Raw genomic sequence first — 10,490 nt, 5'->3', positions numbered from 1 at the left:
AGACCATGGTAGGGCGTGCATACGCAGCCACTATCAAGCAAGTGACCAACGGAGAGTTGGTTCAAGGTATTATTCCAGTCGCTGGACATGCAACTTTTACCTTATTTGACTGTGGTGCTTCGCATTCATTTATTGCTACTAGATTTGCTAGTTCTTTGCCTATGTCTGTTGTATTGTTGAATTATCCGTTGGAGGTTCGTACACCGACTGGTAATTAGTCTTTGTGTATTTGGTATATTTTGGGCATCGAGGTGTCTGTGGCAAGTCAGAACTTGCCGGTTGACTTGATCCTGCTAGACATGACAAAGTTCGATGTCATTCTAGGCATGGATTGGTTGTTTGAGTATCATGCTCAAGTTCTGTGCAGAGAAGGCAAGGTGGTTTTATACCATCTTGATCTTCCAGTTTTGGAGATCAGCCTTGCTCGACCCATCTGAGACAGTCGCTTGATTTCGTCGTTTAAGGTTCAAAAGTATCTGCAGAATGGGAGTACTGTATTCTTGGTCAGTATCACCTCAGTTGAACCTGTGTTAACTCCTATCGAGGATTTTAATGTAGTTTGGGAGTTCCCTGATGTGTTTCTTGAGAGACTGCCTGGATTACCTCCGAAGCGTGAGATCGAGTTTTGTATCAAGTTGTTACCTGGAACAACTCCAATCTCGAAAGTACCGTATTGTATGGCTCTGGCAGAACTCAAAGAACTAAAGCATCAGTTGGAAGAGTTGATGGAGCAAGGGTGTATTAGAAACAGTGCATCGTCTTGGGGTGCACATGTTTTGTTCGTGAAGAAGAAAGACGGATCCCTGAGGTTATGCATTAACTATAGAATGCTCAACCAAGCGACGATTAAGAACAAGTATCTGTTGCTGAGAATAGAAGATCTCTTTGACCAGTTGCAGAGAGCGAAGATAATCTCGAAGATCGACCTCAGATCGGGTTATCATTAACTCTGGATCAGAGAGAAAGATGTCTCGAAGACAACTTTGTGAACTAGATACAGGTTGTATGAGTTCGTTGTGATGTCATTTGGGCTTACGAATGCACCGACAACATTCATGGATTTGATGAATTGTATCTTCCATCCGTTCATGAATATATTTGTGATTGTATTTATCGATGACATCTTGATCTACTTAGAGACTTTTGAGCAGCACCGAGAGCATCTGTGTATCGTTTTGGGAGTACTTTGAGAGCACAAATTGTTCGCCAATGTTCTTCAAGTGAGAGTTTTGGCTCCCGCGAGTCATGTTTTTGGGTCACGTGATATCTAGTGATGGAGTGTCAGTTGATCCTACGAAATTCGAAGCAGTGTTGGACTGAAAGCAACCTTAGTCTGTTACTGATATCCGCAGTTTTCTCGGGTTAGCTGGTTACTACCGGTGTTTCATTCAAGATTTCTCCAGAATTGCACTCTGTTTGACAAAGCTTCTACGTAAAGGAGTCAAACTTGAGTGAACTGACTCATGTGAATAGAGTTGCTGCATCCTGAAGACGAAGCTGACTACCTCTCTGGTGTTAGCTTTACCTTCTGGTAGAGGTGGTTTTGTGGTATATACCGATGCCTCAGGTACAGGATTGGGATGCGTGCTAATGCAACATGGTCGAGTTATTATGTATGCTTCACGATAGTTGAAGATTCACGAAAGGAATTATCCAACTCATGACTTGGAGTTAGAAGCTGTTGTGCTTGCCTTGAAGTCCTGGCGACATTATCTATACGGAGTTACATTCGAGGTCTTTTCTGACCACAAGAGTCTCAAGTATTTATTTTCTCAGAAGGAATTAAATATGAGACAATGTCGTTGGCTCGAGTTTATCAAGGATTATGAGTTTACGTTGTCTTACCACCCTGGTAAGGCGAACGTCGTGGCAGATGCGCTTAGTCGCAAATCGAGCGGTGTTCTGGCTAGTTTTGTGTGGAGCCAGAAGTTGATCGATGATTTTGTGGCTTGAAAGCCGTTCTTCGTGGGAGGCGGATTGATCAGAATGTCTGGGTTGACCATTCAATCAGAGTTTTTGCCTAAGGTTATTGAGGCACAAAAGCAAAACACTCAATATCAGAAGTTCGTAGATCCAGCTCGTGAAGAGGGCTCAGTCTTTCGTGTTGACGACAACGGTTGTATCCGTATGAAGGATCAACTTTGGGTGTCAAATGACCCTGAGTTGAGGAAGGAGATTCTTGATGAGGCACATCTGTCGAAGTACATCGTTCATCCTGGTGGTACTAAGATGTTCAAGGATCTTCAACGAAAGTATTTTTGGAACGGGATGAAGGGTGAAGTCACAACGTATGTATTGAGGTGTTTGACTTGTTAGCAAATCAAGATTGAGCACCAACGTCCCGGAGGTTCCATGCAGAGGATCAAGATTCCTTAGTGGAAATGGGAAGATATCACGATGGATTTCGTAGTAGGTCTACCGCGAACCAGGAGAAAGCATGATGTGATATGAGTGATTGTGGAAAGACTCACCAAGTCTGCTCACTTCTTATCTATCCGGATCAGTTAGTCGCTTGAGAGCTTAGCAGACTTGTACATCTAGGAGATCGTACGGTTACATGGTGTACATACGTCTATCATTTCGGATCGTGATCCCATATTCATATCGCGACTATGGGGACAGTTGCAGTCAGCTTTGGGAACAAAGTTGAAGCTCAGTACAGCTTTTCACCCTCAGACTGATGGTTAGTAAAAAAGAACGATACAAACCTTAGAAGACATGTTGTGAGCTTGTATGCTCGATTAGAAGGGTGAATGGGATTCACACTTGTGTCTGATCGAGTTTGCCTACAACAACAATTATCATGCTAGTATCGGAATGGCTTCGTATGAGGCTTTATATGGAAGACCTTGTCGATCACTGTCATATTGGGACGATATCAGCGATCGATCTAGTGAGTCGCTGATTGTTCTTCAACACTACACTCAGCAGGTGCAGAAGATTCGAGAGCGTTTGAAGGCAGCTCATGACAGCCAGATGAGTTACACCAACAAGAGGTGGCGCGAACTCCAGTTTGATGTGAACGACATGGTTTTCGTGAAGGTATCACCGATGAAGAGCGTCTTTCATTTCGAAAAGAAAGAAAAGTTGAGTCCTAGATATGTTGGGTTGTTCAGGATTCTTAAGAGAATCGGTGGAGCAGCCTATCGGATTGAGCTACCGCAGTAGTATGCTCAAATTCATAATATTTTTCACGTATCGATGCTGAGGAAGTACATTCCTGATCCATCACACGCCATCTGATACGAGGATGTGGAGGTACAAAAGGACTTGATCGTAGCCGAGAAATCTGTCGAGATCGTTGATCATCGTGATCAAGTTCTGCGTACCAAGACCATTCTGTTGGTCAAGGTACGATGGCAACACCATGGCATCGAAGAATGTACATGGGAGCCAGAGGCCAGCATGAGGGAGAAGTATCCTGATCTTTTTGTGGCCTAGTGTTCATGATTTCGCGGATGAAATCCCTTTTTAGGAGGAAAGGATGTGAGACCCACTGTTTTTCTGAAGAAATTTTATATGGTGTATGCTTCAGTGTTGATAAATTCTTGTTTTTACGTGAGAAATTTGCTCATAAATTTGGCGTAAATTTTCTTTATAAGGCAATTCAGGGCAAACCATGACGAATCAAACCTTGATATTACTAGAGTTGATTTATATTATATCTAATTGGATTCACCCCGAATTTGAAACCTAAATGAGAAAAATTCCTTGTTATTTTATGTTATTTGACGAAAAGGGGTATATCGATAAATACGAGTCATATAGAGGCCCAAATTCATCGAAATTGGAAATTTAAATATATAATATTAAAATTAAGGTTTTAATTCATAAAATCTAATTTGAAATTATAGCTTTTGAATTAATTAAAACCAATCCATTTAAATAACAAGTAATTAGGGTTTTCCATAAAGTAAATTACAATTTTCATAAAACCTAAAAGAGGCTTTTCAAAAAGTTTTTAAAAAGAGGCTGGTTTGGCAATTAATAAAGGTGGTTGGGATGGGCCCCGCCCCCATCCCATGATATTTTAATAAAAACAAGTTAACTTAAAAAAAAACTCACTTTTGTAATGCATTTTTTAAAAGCAAGCAAAATGCAAACCTTGGAGTCTTGAAAGGGGATTTCAAGAAGTGAGTAGACAAAGGCCCACGATTTTTGGGCTGGGCTCTCCTTAGGGGGTAGCTTTTAAGCCCCCCCCCCCCCCCCCCCCATTAAATGCATTCTTTAAAAAAAATGGTGTTTTGAATTTCGAAAAAACTCGATTTTCACTTGGGTGTTGGCTTTGGCTTTGAAAAGTCAAAGCCAACCACTCCCCTTAAATCAAGGGGAGTGGTTGGGGGCCAGCCCCTTGACCCTTCCCCCTTGACTATTAGGCTCTAGGAAGAGGATTAAGGAGGACCCTCCATCCCCCTCCTTTCTCTTCCCACCCTACATCACCCCCTTCCTCTTTTTAAGTGGAAAAAAGGAGGAGAGAGAGGGTTGACACCCTCTCTCCCTTCTTCTCTCTTCCTTCTACCAACGTCTTCCCCTTCGTGTGTGAGAGACTTTGGAGGAGCAGCCCCTCCAACCGAGAAGGACATAGCCTCAGTCCCATCTCTTCCACATCACAGTGAGCTTCCTTCTCACTTTTCATTTTTATTGAAAATGTGTTCGGTTTGGGCATGAGCACCCAAACCGGACTTGTATGCACCTTGTGCAAATGGCTAGAACTTGCTGAGAGGGGGCCCTCTTGTTTGTACGTTCTTCCTTTCCATCTTGCTGCACTCACTTTTAGCATGATTTTTGTTTTTCTTTTGCCCCTTAAGTATGCAAGTCCTTCACATTTTGGTAGCAGCGCCCTTGAGGGGCTGGAAAATTTTGGTGGCTAGGCTGTGCTCTTTCGCAGCCAGCCCAGGCCTTTGAGAGGGGGCCACCTTGGGCCCCATGGCCCTTTTGGCTTGCTTCAACCCTCGCTGTAAGGCCCCGAACTCACCAAGGGCCGGTCAGTCTGAGCCATTTGTTGGAGCGCCCCTCTCTTTTCTTTTCTTTTTTTTGTGCAATTTTGGGGTCTTGGCTGCAACAGCCATCTAGGCTGCTGCTGTAGCCCTAGTGGTGACCTGTTGGTCTGGGCCACGGAGGGACCCAAACCCCACCCGAGAAGGCCACCATTGGGGGCCAACCCCTACTCGTTGCCTTATGGCAACTTGAACCGGGTGATCATAGCACCTGGGTTCAAACCTTGGATGTACCCACCTTATGGGGCGTTGAGGGCCCGTTTGGGCCTGGTCTGGACCCATGGCTGGGTCAGACCATGGGGTATAAACCCTTTCCCAAGCCCCATTTCCCTGTCAGGAATTGCCTTGAGGCAACTGGAAACCGGGTGCACATGGCACCTGGATTTCCTCAGTTTGGCGCACCCACCTTGTGGGGCGCCAGTTCTTGTTGGGTATGGTCTGGACCCATCTCGGGGTCAGACCAAGGGGTATAGACCCCCAGCCCATACCCCCCTTTCCCCTGGATGCAGCTGGGTCTGGACCCACTGGGTCCAGCCCATGCTATTTTCGTGGTAACACCCACATTGGGTGTTGGGTCGTCCCCTTGGGCGCCCCTATGTGGGGTGTGGGTTGTGGCCTGCAGCCTTGGTCGGGACCCTCCATGGGTCCGACCAGGGGCATGGGCTAAGCACACAGCCCTGTGTGCTGCCCTGCCCCATTTGACCCAGCCGGGTCTGGATCCACAGGATCCAGACCATGCTGAAGTTGTGACCCACCGGTTGGGGGTCCCTTGGGTCAGCCGCTCCCACCTTGGGAGTTGGTTGGGCGTGTGGCCCTGATCCGAACCCATGGGTTCAGACCTGACGTTGTGACCTAGCTGGGTCTGGTCAATGTAGGATCAGACCCTGCTATAATAACCCAACCAGCCCTTTTGGGCATTTAGCCCAGTCGAGCCCTCCTTTGGGGCTCTAGACCTAGCTAGGTGCTTGTGTACCCAAGTGATCTGGGTGTTGGCCCTTGGGCCAGTGCTGCAGCCAGTAGCACCTGGTCTGTACGTGGAGTGTGGACCAAGGCTGGCAGGGGCCCGGTGGCCCAGCCATGAAGCTGGCCCCTACGGGCCTTGATTTTCCCTCTATGGCGCCAAGATCGGCACTGGGTGCTAAGGCATCCGGCAACCCTGCTGCCACTTGGGCAGTCTCGAGCTGGACCCCAGCTCCTGGTCTGAGCTTCTAGCAGGCTCAAAATGGGTTGGCATGGCACCGTTGGCTTCCAGCGAAAACTCACCGGTGGCGGAAACTGCTCCTTTCATTGCTGCCAACCTGCAAACAGAGGATTTGGCTTTGAACGAGGAATCTCGCTCGTGTGCGACGAGACCGTCGCAACCTGGAGAGTCTGATGCTCGTACCCCGCTATCCCATCGTGACAGCGAGGTGGTTGAGTTTGCGACTTGGGTCGCGCCACACGCTTGCGTGTGATTGGCCGTTCTCGTCGAACCCTCTCGACAAATAGCCTTGTTTGTGCACCGTTTACGCGGGCAGAATGCGGCTACACATTTGGTATTGATATATAATCCTCATATGAATGGGATTAAGTTAAGTCTCGCTCTCGACACCCGTTAGTGTTGAATTCGCGAAGGTCCTTCGCTGAAGGCTTCGCTACGCGAGATTTGTCGCGATGCGAGGCTTGGAATACACGTATTTAGAAAAATACCTATTCCAGGCTCTAGACACCCCTCGCATATACAATAGCTATTATATATGTATTTTGAGCTTCGTGCCACTCAAAAATAGTGAATTGTGTCATTTTCAATATATATTGTCGTATCGTCGCTCACAGCACAATACTTGTGCAAAATTATGACTTGGTGGTTTTTCCTGTTTTCTCACGTTTACTTTGGCACATTCTGACACGTATGTCACTAGTTTTGGTTTATCGAGTATTACTTGTTTGGCTCACATTCATATATCAATGGATATATGACACACCAGAGGCGTTCTTTACACTCGACGTGACATACACCTGAAAGAACTGAAAACACCATAGGCTATGACATTATTGACCTGTTGAGGTTTTAGGACTCGGTTGGAGTCTTCGGGCAATGGCCCCATGTTCGTGAGGGAGAGTACTAACGTATTGTATCACCCTAGGCATAAAATGAAAATGGTATAATATCGTCTTCACAAACGATGTGCTCTTTTGTGGCCGTGTGAGGCTGAGCACGTGGATGAGCATGCCAAGTCTTCATTTGCGTACCCCACGGGGACCACGAGGCACAACTACCTCGAGGAGGTATGACTTGAAGCATGAGCCTAAATAAAATAAACTTGTCGTGCCCCATTCACAGTTTGGTCACCCAGAGAGAGGGTGAATGGTACAACCCTGAGTGACATGTCGTTACTACGACCCGTTCTTTCGAGGAGCCACAACACCCTTTGACCTGCAGTCACTCAGAGTTAGGGAGGTCGAGGTTACCCTTTTCAGGGACCTCTGTTACTGCAGTAGTGCGGATTGCAATCCTTTGCCCCTACAAAAGGTTTCTCCTAGTTGTGTGTTGCCCGCAGGTGGTTTTGACTCAGTCTGTAGCATCCCTGATTATCACACTAGAAATTGAATAGCAAACGTCGGGTGCATGTCTTACAGAATGCGAAGGTTCCTTTGCGTACCCGAAGGAGTAATCAGAAGAACATAAGCACTAACCAAACATACTAATTTACTGTAGTTGTTTACTTGCTTTAGCATTGCTTGTACTTCTGTTTGGTATCTGTACTTTTTTGCTTAGTTCTCATTTTGTGGTTGTAGTTGTTGCACTTGTTACTTACTTCATTGTTTTACAGTTTTATAGCATGTGCACCTACCTGACACACACTTGTACCTTTAATTTAAATGTTTCTTATTGTTCCATCATGCTAGTTGTAGCCTGTTACTTAGCATATTTGTATCATGTTGTTTACCTTATACTTTTCCATAAAAATGATAATGTATGGATGATTTGTCTCACCAGCTCGCAAGAATACTGACCCCGTTTTATGGGGATACAGGTGATGCGACAACGCATAGCAGAAGGCTTGAGACCCACACTTAGCAGTGGATCCTGGCTTCTTCTGGTTTTGGGGTGTGAGGGGTTTTTCCTCTCTTTTTGGAGAGACTGTTTCTTTTTATACTCAGACTCATTTTGTAATTTTGTAAACATTATAGTAATGAAATGTACTTTATTTTGACTTGTGGTCTGCTTTACTTATTGTGGCTCGCTCAGACTTGCGACCTTTGTTTTACCCCTATTTTCCCTTCTGTACTTCCGCTGGTTGATTTTAAACTACTTATCTTTCAAAAAAAAATTGCTCAAAAACCAAAGGTTTTTACAAGGTCGGGGCTTTGGGGCGTCACAAAAACAACAAAAATAAAAAGTCAGTATCAATTCCCACAAATAACTCTAAATTACATCTAAAATTAACTCCAAATTAATTACTGATCTAATACTACAATTAAACTAAAAATAAAATAAAATGCAAATCAAACTAGACTAACTAATCATATTAATTCTAACGAGTCTAACTATTGTTAGTACATTAACTACATGCTAGAAAACATGAAAAATTACCGAAAATCAACTAAGTAAATGACTGTTTTACCCTTATTGTAGTGTAAAATTAGATTCTGACAGGTTTTTGAAAATAGTGAATTTGAAGGAGAAAACGAAGTCTGATTTTAAAGATTTTTCTTTTATTCTTTTTCTAACAAATTCAAGAATCTGTCACACTTTACGAATTTAAAAAACTCATTTGAAAGCTCAGGATATAAGCGTTTCAAGTTCATAGAAAATCTGGAAATTGTTTATCCCAAAATTTAAAAATGTGAAAAACCTGATTTTGAAAAACGCTTAAAAGTCAAACCAAATCAACTTGAAATGATCTGAATTTTGGTTTGTAATCAGAAAACACCCAGATACAGAGAATAGAACAAAAAATTTGGAAAAACTCAGAAAAGTTGCACATAAAATAACAAGTGTAAGTTGGTGCAAAAATCTGGTTTTTGGTTCAGTGCACTATTCACTTGCAAAAATCCAATGCATGCACTATTAGATTATCATATACACCTCTAATAGGTTGTTTTAACTACATAAAATGGAATCAATTAAACTAACTAATTACCCATGCAAATGACAAGCAATTTAATTCTAAATCTAATTTACAAGCTACATTATTACTAAGCTAACTTAACTACCACAACTAAGAGTTAGGCTACTGAAATTAACTAACCGAATATACTTACCTTCATGCAACTAACTAATTAGCTTGAACAAGAAAATTGAAATTAAAACTAACTTTAAATTAAAGTTAAACACTAGCTTAACCTAACTTGGGTTAGTTAATCTAATTAGAGATAATTACCTCGCTAGGGTACTAAGGTGGACAAGTTTATGTTTGACTTTGACTCAGAGGCTCACACCCCTCTTAGTGGACCCCTCTATGACTAATGATACTTTACAGAAATAAAAAAAAACATTAAATCACGCTAATAATTTAAGAGAGCAATTAAAGACTATGATTAAACTAAAGCATAATTGAGAAGGCAAAAAAGAAATGGAATAAATGCACACGTCTACTAATGCTATCCCTTACCCTACTTACACAATTCACGAATATGGTAACTACCTAAAAATTCAAAACACACATACAATTAGAACTTAAAGGAATATACTAACTTACCTAAATTGACACTATACATGATTTTAGAAATCCTAATAACTAACCTTAATTAGACCTAATCAAATGAAATCTGGAAAAAAACTATAATCAATTCAAGTTAAAAATCTAACCTACCACATTGAGTACTTACCAAAATAACAAAATGGGGAGTCAAGGAAAGGAATTAATCTATCTAACAGAATATACCTAAAGCTAAAGAATACAAGCAGCTACTTACCTAACTTAGGCTACATGGTTTTTTAAAATCTTAATCCAAAATCAAACCTTACAAAAAAGATGATGTGTGACATGAGGAATCAATTTATGAGAATCATAAGTCAAATTCATAATATCTAAGACTAGTCAATCCCCGAATTTGGGACCCAAACGAGGAGAAAACCTCGTTATTTCATGTGAATTACCAGAAAGCGTATATCGATAAGATATGGGTCATAACGAGGGCGATTTTCGCAAGAGATGAAGATTTAAAGATATGCTTTGCGAATTTAGCTGAAATTAAAAACTAAAAATTGGATTTTAATCAGGTTTCAGATCCATCCAAGATCTGAATCCATACATCTTATCTGAATCCAAATTCTGGATCCATTTGATCCAGTTTGGATACAAGATTCATTTGGATCGACTCTATATCACTTTATCGTATTTATTTCCAAGAATGATAATATTTATTTATTTTGATAATTATCAAAATTTTGTGGGTTTTACAGTAGATATTTGGATAACTGAAGATAAAATACAAAAAATAACCATATTGTATGGGTAATTTGATGCGATTTTCTAAAAAACTTATAACTTTTTATATTCTTTT

The sequence above is a fragment of the Nuphar pumila genome, chromosome 6 (genome assembly GCF_984573655.1).
Source record: "Nuphar pumila chromosome 6, dmNupPumi1.hap1.1, whole genome shotgun sequence".
NCBI classification, from domain to species: domain Eukaryota; kingdom Viridiplantae; phylum Streptophyta; class Magnoliopsida; order Nymphaeales; family Nymphaeaceae; genus Nuphar; species Nuphar pumila.
Note: the sequence above shows the minus strand (reverse complement) of the source record.